Below are 10,061 nucleotides of genomic sequence, written 5' to 3' on the forward strand. Positions count from 1 at the left end.
CGGTGGCGGAAGTTTTTTTTTTGCATACGGTTTTTTTTTTGTACTAGTGCTATATACATCGCCTTCCATACAATTATTTATATGTGACGGCTAGGCACGATGGTGCCGACGCTGTAGAGCCGTTTTACGCTCCGTCATTCTCCAGCATCCATCATACGCCAGCATCCAGCATACACCACGTGCCACCATCTTCCAGCACCACAATCCACCATAATGGTGGATGGCGGAATCCACCATTCCTCATGGTGGATGAATTTTCAATAGGGGAGGCGCTCGTTTTCTTCGCGTAGTTGGGATACCTCGTCGCTGAGGAACGAGATTCCCTCCAACGCGTCGAGGAGGAGGCGGCGCAGCCCGGCGAGGTCACCACCCGGAGGGGCACACGTGGAGAGGGAACCGGTTTGAGAGCTGCAGTGCTCATCGTTGCACGCCGCCGAGTTGTCTTCGTTAGGCTTACCAGAAGAACTGCTCAGATCACATAAATTGCAGCAAAATGAGCTCGATCCAGACTTCAGAAGTTGCAGCTCTTCATCAGGCCAGGTTAAGGTACGTGCACATTGGCGGAAAGCGTCCCGCGGCGGCATGCCGCGCGTCTGCGCCACCGCGCGGCAAAAAGCGGCACGCTGGCCACATCTGCGGGAGTCACGTGACAAGAGTTGTCTCGAGCGGTCTCGGCGCGGCGCGCGAGCCCGCGAGATTGCGCGCGCTTTTTCGTCGTCTGGTCTGAGAGGTCGTGCTTCTGAGCTCTCGGACTCTCCTGTACAATCGTGCGGAAAATGGCAGACGACGACGATCTCCTCGCGACGCTCAACGTTACCATGATAGCGTGTCTGCTGCTGCTTCGGCGTCGCCGCTCTCGACATGAACCGCGAAGATTTTGGGTCCATCCACTTTGGAGGTATAGAGACACCGAAGGACAGGCGCACACACTGCTTCCCCGTCTTCGTGCAAGGGATGAAGTATATTTCCGAGAGTAAGTAATCCCCTTCATTCCGTGCTGAGTGCTGCGAGTAAGCAGTAGAGGCTGGATTTGTAGGCAGTAAAAAAGCACGTTTTAGGCGTCAAAAATTTCATGCACATATATGAAAGTGGCGCGATAGGAGTACAAGGAACATAATAGGCATTTGCCTAAAAATCTGTCTCTAGTAATCAGCTTCATTTTCTAGTTTCCTCCGAATGCCACCAAGGACATTCGACACGTTGCTTGGTCTCGTTGGACCACGGATTGAGAGGCAAGTGACGCCGTTTCGGCTGCCAATTTCTGCGCACGAAAGACTGGCGATGACCTTGAGGTAAGGCAATCAAAACAAAACTAATAACCAAGTAACGCGTTTTCAGCTCTGTACATGTGCGTACATGTGCGCGAAAGTTACATTCGCACCGAGGCCTATGTTGTAAGTATTTAGTAATGTTTGGGCTTTCTGCTCGATGACAGGCACTCCAAGCAAGTACCATAGCATAGATCTTGGGTTAAAATTTCACCATGAAAAAGAAAACAAAATTAAACCCAGTTCTACGCCTATCTAATCTGAGCGAAAAGCATAGGTGGCAAGTGACACCACCTGCCGAACGCAGATGAAGTTTTTTCACCATCTGTTTTATTTCTTTCGTGCTCATTTATCTCTTTATACATCTTCTTTCTTGTTTATTTCATCTTTCTTTATCTCGTTATGTATTGCCCTCTCTCCTTTTCTTCACCCTAACATCAGTTCCCTTCACCGTCACCTCCCTTTCCCATCCTGCATGTAAACTATATTATGCTATATTCTATGCCATGTTCTACCCTCACCCATTTTCCTTTCCTTCCTCCTCACTCTCACATCCCTTCTCACTAAAGTGAGTTGTCAGGAAAGTTTTCAGAGACCTATTAAGAATACACTGAAAGCTTTGTTGAGATCAGCAGAGAGGGAAAAAATCGCCAGAGTTCCTTCACATAGTGAAGTGCCAGCATGATGTGTCCCTCTACTTTGGCATTGTGATCTGTGTTTTAAAGCAGGAGCCACTCATTGTCCTCAGCACCATTAAGTATTGCGCCGAGTACAACAGCAGTAGACGAGTCACCTTTAAAACGTGCGTACTGTCTTTTCAGATTCCTTGCTAATGGAGACACTTTCCGCAGTCTGTCATTCAACTTTCTGACAGGGCGATCCACGGCAGGTGGAATAGTAAGAGAAACAACCGCCGTGCTGTGGGATGTTCTTAATCCACTGTACATGAGGTTTCCCCAGACAATCGGGGAGTGGAAAAGGGTAATGAGGGAACCATTCCTAATAGTATTTTTTTATTTTCTTGGCTGATGTACTGTTTCAGTGGCATAGTGGGTTTGCTAAAGTTTCATCATTTGCTTTGAAAAATGCATTCACAGACAAGTTATCACACTGAACTCTTCGTGAACTCCATTAAGTAGTCTACATCGAACACTGCCCTTCACCTGAAGAAGACAGGGCTTCTCATGGCCTTCTAACATGCATACTGCTGCGATTAGAAAAATAATCAGAAATAAAAAATGATTCCTTTAGTGCCGCTGGAATGATGCAAGCAGTTCTGTTCAGACAAGGTGTGGTGTACATTGAACATATTGGCCACTGCAAAGCAGTGTGATCAAGTTGTTGCTGGGTAATATTAAAACATTGGCAAATGAGTGGCTGACACTGCACTCCAGTATGAAAATACAACTCTCGGGATACACCCAGGCTGCAGTAAAGAGAAAAAAATTGGAGCTCGCCTGGCAAGGTTTTTCATTTTCAAAAACGGAGTATCATTACGTGTTGAAATCATTAAAACATTTCCCATAGAAAATGCTTGTTGCTCATTGAGGTAAATGATTCTAATGCTTTAAATGCTCTTTGAATAATGAAAGAATGTTCTAAGAGCTAATTACCTTGTTTCTGTGCTGGTGCATAATATGGTTAGAACAGTTGGCCTATTTTGGCCCGACAGTGTGTGTTGTAATGTTGTCTTCGCTCCAATTATCTGTAAGTCACATCTCAGCTCTAACTTGGCATCTGCGTAATTTTATGAGTAATTGTCATACATTTCATGTTGCATTCCTGTGTTCACCAGTGAACAAGCATCTTGCACCCGTGAGTTCATACATATTGATGTAGTTGTTTCTGGGTCTCTCTTGACCGATCTAGATTGCTGCAGAGATGGAGGAATTTTGGAATTTCCCAAATTGTTTGGGAAGCATTGATGGGAAACATGTTGTCATCGAATGTCCGATGAACAGCGGTTCGAGGAACCTGAACTACAAGAAAACCTTCAGTGTTGTTTTCCTTGCGGTGTGCGATGCACATTACAGGTGAATGTCTTTTTGTTGCTGGCCTTCTCAAAGAGTAATGACAACAAATAAGCAACTCATTTTTATTCCCTCTCACGACATTTGTTGACTAAATATTGTGAACATAAGATTTGATAAAAAGCAGGTAGCACACTCACTCAACATTATTTTTAAAGATGGTATAGTCACCGATATTCATGCTAAAGCACGACTGTCCGCACTTGCATTATTACTTACACTCATAGACATTCATAACCACTTCCATTTGTCCTGATCGACTTCAGTAATGTTGATACTGGTAGTCATTACCATGCCCGCTGGCGTGCCTTCACACCTGTTGACAGTAAGCATTGGTGCATCTATGCCAACACCATCACTCGCTCTTTCTTACACCGTTGAAATGAGTGAGGAGGGAGTGTAAGTCTGTGTGGTGTACTGTATAACTAAGTGTACAGAATTTCTTTTTCTCCCACTGTGTTTTTCCCTTTTTAGCAGTGAACAAGGCAACAATACTGATAAAAACAATGCCTTTGCCGAGGAGGCTATGCCTGATAATGAGACATGATAGGAAGAGAGCAAAGTATGTAGAGACCAAAGTCTGATATCACACGCCGTAGTGAAAGGCTCACACACCATAGTGGAAGGCTCCGGAATTTTGGTCACCTGGTGTTCATGCGAAACCTTGGTGACAGCGCACAGTACAAAGACCTCTAGCGTTTCGCCTACATCAAAGTGCAACCACCGCAGCCAAGGTCAAACCCGTGACTTTTGGGTAAACAGCCACGTATAGTAGCCCACCAGTGAGGTGGACCACGCTGCAGATTGTTTATCCATATGTATGGTGACCACTAAGCTTATTAAACTGGCTTGTCAGCCGTAATTTTTTTAGGGTAATCACATTATGCAACACAGATAACCAGTACATGTACTACTGGACTCACTATGCGAAACCAGCCCTTTGCACAGAGGGAACAATTTGAGTACTCATAGAATCTTACCTATCCCTGTATTCCAGGTTTACATACATTGACATGGGCCACTACGGAGGCGAAGGAGACAGTGGAATGTTTTTAAGGTCTCGTTTGCTGAAATGCCTGAACGGGCGACTGTTTGGAATTCCTCCGCCAGCAAATGTGGGAACTGTAGGACCCATACCTTATGTAATGGTAGGGGATGAAGCCTTTCCCCTGAAGACTTTTATGATGCGACCGTACCCCCAGCGAGGCAAGTTTTGTTGTGCATGTGCATGTGTGCAGCACAATTTCGTTCTTGTTGCTTGTGTCCATCATGCAAACAAAAAGTTAATTCAAATAGGCCTCTATAAATATTACTTAATATGTAAATAGAGCTAACAGTAGGCAGACACTGCACAAGTGAAACATGAATATTTAAAGAATATCTGCACTATTGAGGTATACTGTTATTGTAAACTTAGTGTGGTGAGACAGGAGTGTTAAAGGTAGCGTATATTTGGGAGTGTGCAGCTATGCATACCAGAGCAGATCGCAGGATCTGAGCGCATTTGTCACTGAGTGGCTCTGCACAGAGGCCTCCTAGATTTGTGGAGATTCTCAATTGGGCTATATTATGCAGGTGTTGACAGTACTCTAGTTGACATCATCAGCAGTTTATTAACTTTAGAAAAACTGTCTTGTATGCAGCCATTCAAATGATATATAAAGCATTTTGAACTTTCTTCAGCTAGTTTTCCTAATATATTACAAGAACCCATTCTTGAGAAAAACCACGTTAAGCAGTGCAGCTTCTCCAAACTAGTTAACCGCTCACTATATACCACAGCCACCATATTACATTACAGGATGACAATCTGTAAAGCTCATGCAGAGTTCTTACATTCAGTGTTTGTGCTACATATGCACATGTGCAAAGTTGTTCACATACACACACAGCTTCTGCTTTGCACTCCAATTCCTTCCGTAATGAGTAATGCTACCTCTTTTTCCTTTTTTTGGTTTGATGTCTCAAACTCTTCTTTGGTTATTTTATTCTCCTCAGAACTTCAGAAGCATCGGAGCAACCCAGCACAGCGTGCAGAGTACCTGCAGAGGGCCACCTTCAACTACAGGCTGAGCCGCGCACGCCGCCTCATCGAAAATGCGTTCGGAATAATGTGAAGTCGGTGGCGGATTCTCCGCAGAGCCTTTAGGGCCTCGGAGCCCACTACCGAAAACATTGTGCGTGCATGCGTGGTACTGCACAATTTCCTGCTGCAAGAGTCCCCACATTCGAGGCTGACATATAATCCGCCAGGCTATGTGGACCATGAGGACTGGGAGGGCAGGTGCATGGAGGGAGGTTGGAGGGACCACAATGACGACCCCTCAATATTAAGGGAGCCGAGTGCGTCTGGCTGTCACTCCGCTAGGTAAAATTTCTAACACTGTGCCCTTAATTATTCATGCATTTGACATTATTACATGGATATTTGCTCTGTGAAATTAAGGTTTTGCTGTCTTAAACGCATTTTGCTGTCGCAGTCGTGCTCTTTCCTATGCATTTATCTCAGGGAGCTAACTCAAGTATTGACATTATTTTTATAGCGCTTGTGTTGGAATTTGAAAATGGCAGTACAGAGCAAACACCAATAATGCTGTCTATTTTTATATTGTGCGCACCTACTTTGCAGATCAGCGATAGATATCCGGGACAAGCTCGCCAAGTTTTTTATGAATGAAGGTCAAGTTCCGTGGCAAGAAGCAATTGTCACTCGTGCAGGTCAACAGGTAAATTTATGCCTAATTAGTTGCCTTTATAACTTCACAGAAGATTGACATGTTGCAGAGTTCCCAATCATCCAAATTCATACATAGTGTAGTCACCAAGTACTTGTGTGAAGCTGAACACTGTTATATCAGCTACTGTAAAATTGTATTGTCACTATGGGTAGGAGCCACAGCACATGCACTGTGACGAGAGCACACTTTGTGGCAAGCTAGCCACGATACCATGGTAATAGGCAAAGTGACACTGATGAGGTGAACCAAACACAAAGCACAAGAGCCAAGTTCAACTTGTCTTAATGCAAGAAGTGCTTATATATTCGTATACAATTTCAGAAAGCACCAGCGCAGAAACATAAATAAACTACAATTGGAACATGGCGCGTGGTAAGCGCCAGTCGGCATTAAAGGCCTTCAGGGCTTTAGAGGACCCTAAAAAATGTCAAAGTACACAAGTATGTTTAGACATTTGGTGCATTTTGTACCATGCTGATGATTTCTTTAAGAATTTCCATCATGCAAGCCAGTGTATCGAGATGCTAGGTGTGTTTTCGTTATACAGTGATGGAGTGATTCGTTTATGTTACCTACATGGACCATACCGATTCACATGCGCTGCATTTTCTGATGTAACTTTTTCTCTCTAGCGCACTGTAAGTTGGCACCACTAACCACAGTACCCAGACCATTGCTCTTTTGCTTAAGCAATATTTAGTAACCCGATAGTGCACCTGCGCCGCAGTGAGCATGCCGTAAGGCCCTCCTGTGCACTTTCCTACATTTAGCCTTCATGTTTCTCATTTAGTATCCGTCATGTCTACAATACATGAGGAATATAGTAATGCATCTAAAACACTTTTACGCAATGTCAAGTTTGCTTCATTCACTTCAATGAAGACTGTGATCAAAGATGACCTCGGATGTCTCTTGCAACATTTATAAAAAAGCTTTCCATAATATTATTAAGCACTGTTGCTGCTGATTTAGTAACCATACATGACGACATCACACAGTATACCAGCTGAGCTGGGACATGCCTGTATTAGGTAAATGGTGCGCATGTTCCTCGATCACTGGAGCGGAGCAATATGGACAAACAGCACACAGTGGTAATTGCGACCGGTTCCACATTGACATGACAGCCAGTGTAAGGGCCACCCTGGCCTGAAGCCTCTTAAGCACTACTTTCTCTGCCGTAGTAAGCCGACAAAGTTAGGACTTTAATTGTACTATAATGCTATGCCCACTCGTTTCTTTCTGTTTTCATGTTACTGCCCTATTCCAATGTAGTTGCTACCTTGCGCAGAGTGTGCCAGAATTACTGGGAAATATTTAGGTAATCTTGGAACCTTCTGATACGATTACATGCTCGACGCGAACATTAGAGTTAGTTCTGGAACTTACGCACCCGCAAGGGATAATACTGGAATCTTCTATGATACATGCAATAAAGCCGACGTGCTTGACCGCTTGTCAATTTATGGACGGCTGACGCTCTGTTTGCTGATGTCAGTGCACAGCGTGCATTGCTTGCTGTCGTTTGAGTTTGTTTCACGACCACAAGTTCGGCCAAAGAAACAGTTTCATCTCTGAACACGCCAACTGCTGCCTTCGTGTACGTCACGACCCCGTGAAAACAGCAGCATATTGTTAAAACTGTGATGGACTTTTTGATGTCTAACAAGTTGCTCAAACAAGCAGACTTATGGCCTATTTCAGCTAACATCAACCTTGCTTAGTTGTTAGACAGGACAGCTGTTTCAGATTTAATGTACACGCTTCAAGGATGCAGTCATTTGCAAGCTAAGTGGGCGATACAAAAGTGCTGCACTAGTAGGTACGAAAGTGTGACCAAAAGTGCCCCTTTTTATTTTCAGGTAACGTGATACATGAGAGTGCCATGGATGATTGCATCTTCCCGACTTCCCAATGGAGTTTCCATGCTGATAAATGATGCTGCTTCAAGCGATGTAAAAGTTACGTAGCCACTGGAGTGCCATTGCAATGTTATGGTACTTCTCATTCACTAAGTATCACCTAATCATTATCCTCAATTTTTAAATTGTGCTTGCTATTTTGTGTTTTTTATTGACAGCTTTTGTTTAATGCGCATTTCTAAATGGTTATACCATAATGCACAAGTATTTATTAAGAACTGCATCATGTTTTTCTTGTTTATGCTTTCAGAACTTTAAATTTGTTAGTTATTCAGTCAAGTCATTTCCCTTTGCTGTCATTTTTTTAATCCCTCACCAATGCTTTCCATTCAAAATCTTCGTAAAGTTTCTAAAATGTTTGTGCCAGTGGCTCTTGCCTGCCTGAATACAAAAATCACCAGCATGGTATTACAAACAGGGGTGTGTGACTAGTGAAATTTTATCTTGAATCGAATATCGAATACTACATTAACATTACATGTGTACCGCTACTTACAGCAAGACAAAGGAAAAATCAGGGACGCTACGGCATGCTGATAGGTTTATTACGCACTTGTTCAGCAAGGCATTTTTTTTTCACCTTTTAATGGTGCAAATGCATGTTGATAGAAGAGCCACCATTCCAGTCAGCAGCGCCACTCGTAACCTTCGAACGGCTAACAGAAGGGGGTGCTGTAGCTAGGTATTATTTTGTTCTTTTTTTTAATGGTCGAAACGGCTCATCTGGTAAAGCTAATGTTGCACTTCATCGCCATGGGTGCTGCGGTCCCAAAATCTTTGGACGCTGCTTCACCACAGCGTTTTAACTGCGCGCCGGAACGATGGGATTTTCTGATAGAGTGATGGGGTGCGGCTGACCCTACGCAACCGAACTATGCAATAAGTCCGTGCCTTCATTTCGGAAGCAAAGTTCGGAAGGGCATGACAGTTTTCTCATGTTTTCCTTTACGCGCGGAAATGACGTCATCTTCTGAAAAATAAACATGTGCTCACTTTTGATGGAGGATATCGGTGAAAGTTTTAACAAGACGCCTACTATACCGACGTAACATTAGCTTTAGCCACCCCACTGTAACCAGGTTGCCCCATTGGCCTTAGTGGTGTTTTAGATATTCGTCCTTTCGAATTGCCATATATATGCTTGTTTTTCGCAATAAAATGTAGTTGCGAGTCAGCGTCTGTCCAGTGTTTCTTATTCTTCATTGTTGTCCTGTGTGCGCTGTATCAACCAAGATCAACGCATACCAACTCACTCAAGCTTCCATTCTTATGTAGACACAGTTGCTTCATTCAAGCAGCAGTTCCATTTAAACGATCTCTATTTACTGAGAGTCTACAGTATAACACTAATATGTTATACCGTTTACCATACCAGACGTACAGATCCTAACACAGTATCTTCCAGTTTACTGTTATTTATATACAAGGCTACAGATGCATCCCAAAGAAGTATTTGAGCTGTGTCTTTAATACTGCCTAGCCATGCTCTGGCAGCTCATTTTAGTGTTAATCAGTGTCACTCACAGCCAGGGAGGCAAGCGTGGAACACACTTTCTGCCTTCTGGCGTTGCATAGCACATTAGATATCTTTCTACGAGCTTGCAAGTGACTAATAATCCCTCGTGCACTACCTCAAGGCACGGGGTCTGCCATAACTAGACCCTTGCTACGAATGAAAGAAAGAAGGGCAATTTTAAGGGCTCGTTTTTGTTGTTGTGTCTAACATGCATAGCAGCACTTCAACATGGCAGTAATGAAGCAAGTGTATAATTAGTTCACTCACGTCTGCTGGTACTTATTTCTTAAATATGTCATCAGTAGCACTGCCAGATTGCTTTGACATGGCCGTCAGAATGTGACATATCTAGGTTGACGTCTTCATGAGTGCTCCACCAATAAATATAAATCGCTTATTTGTGATTACTATGGCTGACCTTCACAGCACGATAAAAAATTCACAACTCAATTTTGAATTGAAAACAATGACGTGAATTTATTCATAAATGTGAGTGAATAAATACGAATACTGCACTGAAACACTAATGCGACTGGATAAATACAAAACATTGCACTGAAACGTAAATGTGACTGGATAAATGCAAA

The 10,061-nt window shown here is 43.4% G+C and overlaps 1 long non-coding RNA gene across 1 annotated transcript; it reads left to right on the plus strand.

Annotated features, from left to right (window-relative positions):
- Positions 1–743: 743 nt before the first annotated feature.
- On the plus strand, positions 744–2,243 carry LOC119381415 (uncharacterized). The gene is made up of 3 exons (XR_005181434.2): positions 744–973; positions 1,167–1,292; positions 2,090–2,243. It is a non-coding gene; the product is annotated as an uncharacterized LOC119381415 (long non-coding RNA).
- Positions 2,244–10,061: the final 7,818 nt, after the last annotated feature.

The sequence above is a fragment of the Rhipicephalus sanguineus genome, chromosome 2 (genome assembly GCF_013339695.2).
Source record: "Rhipicephalus sanguineus isolate Rsan-2018 chromosome 2, BIME_Rsan_1.4, whole genome shotgun sequence".
Taxonomy (NCBI): Eukaryota; Metazoa; Arthropoda; class Arachnida; order Ixodida; family Ixodidae; genus Rhipicephalus; species Rhipicephalus sanguineus.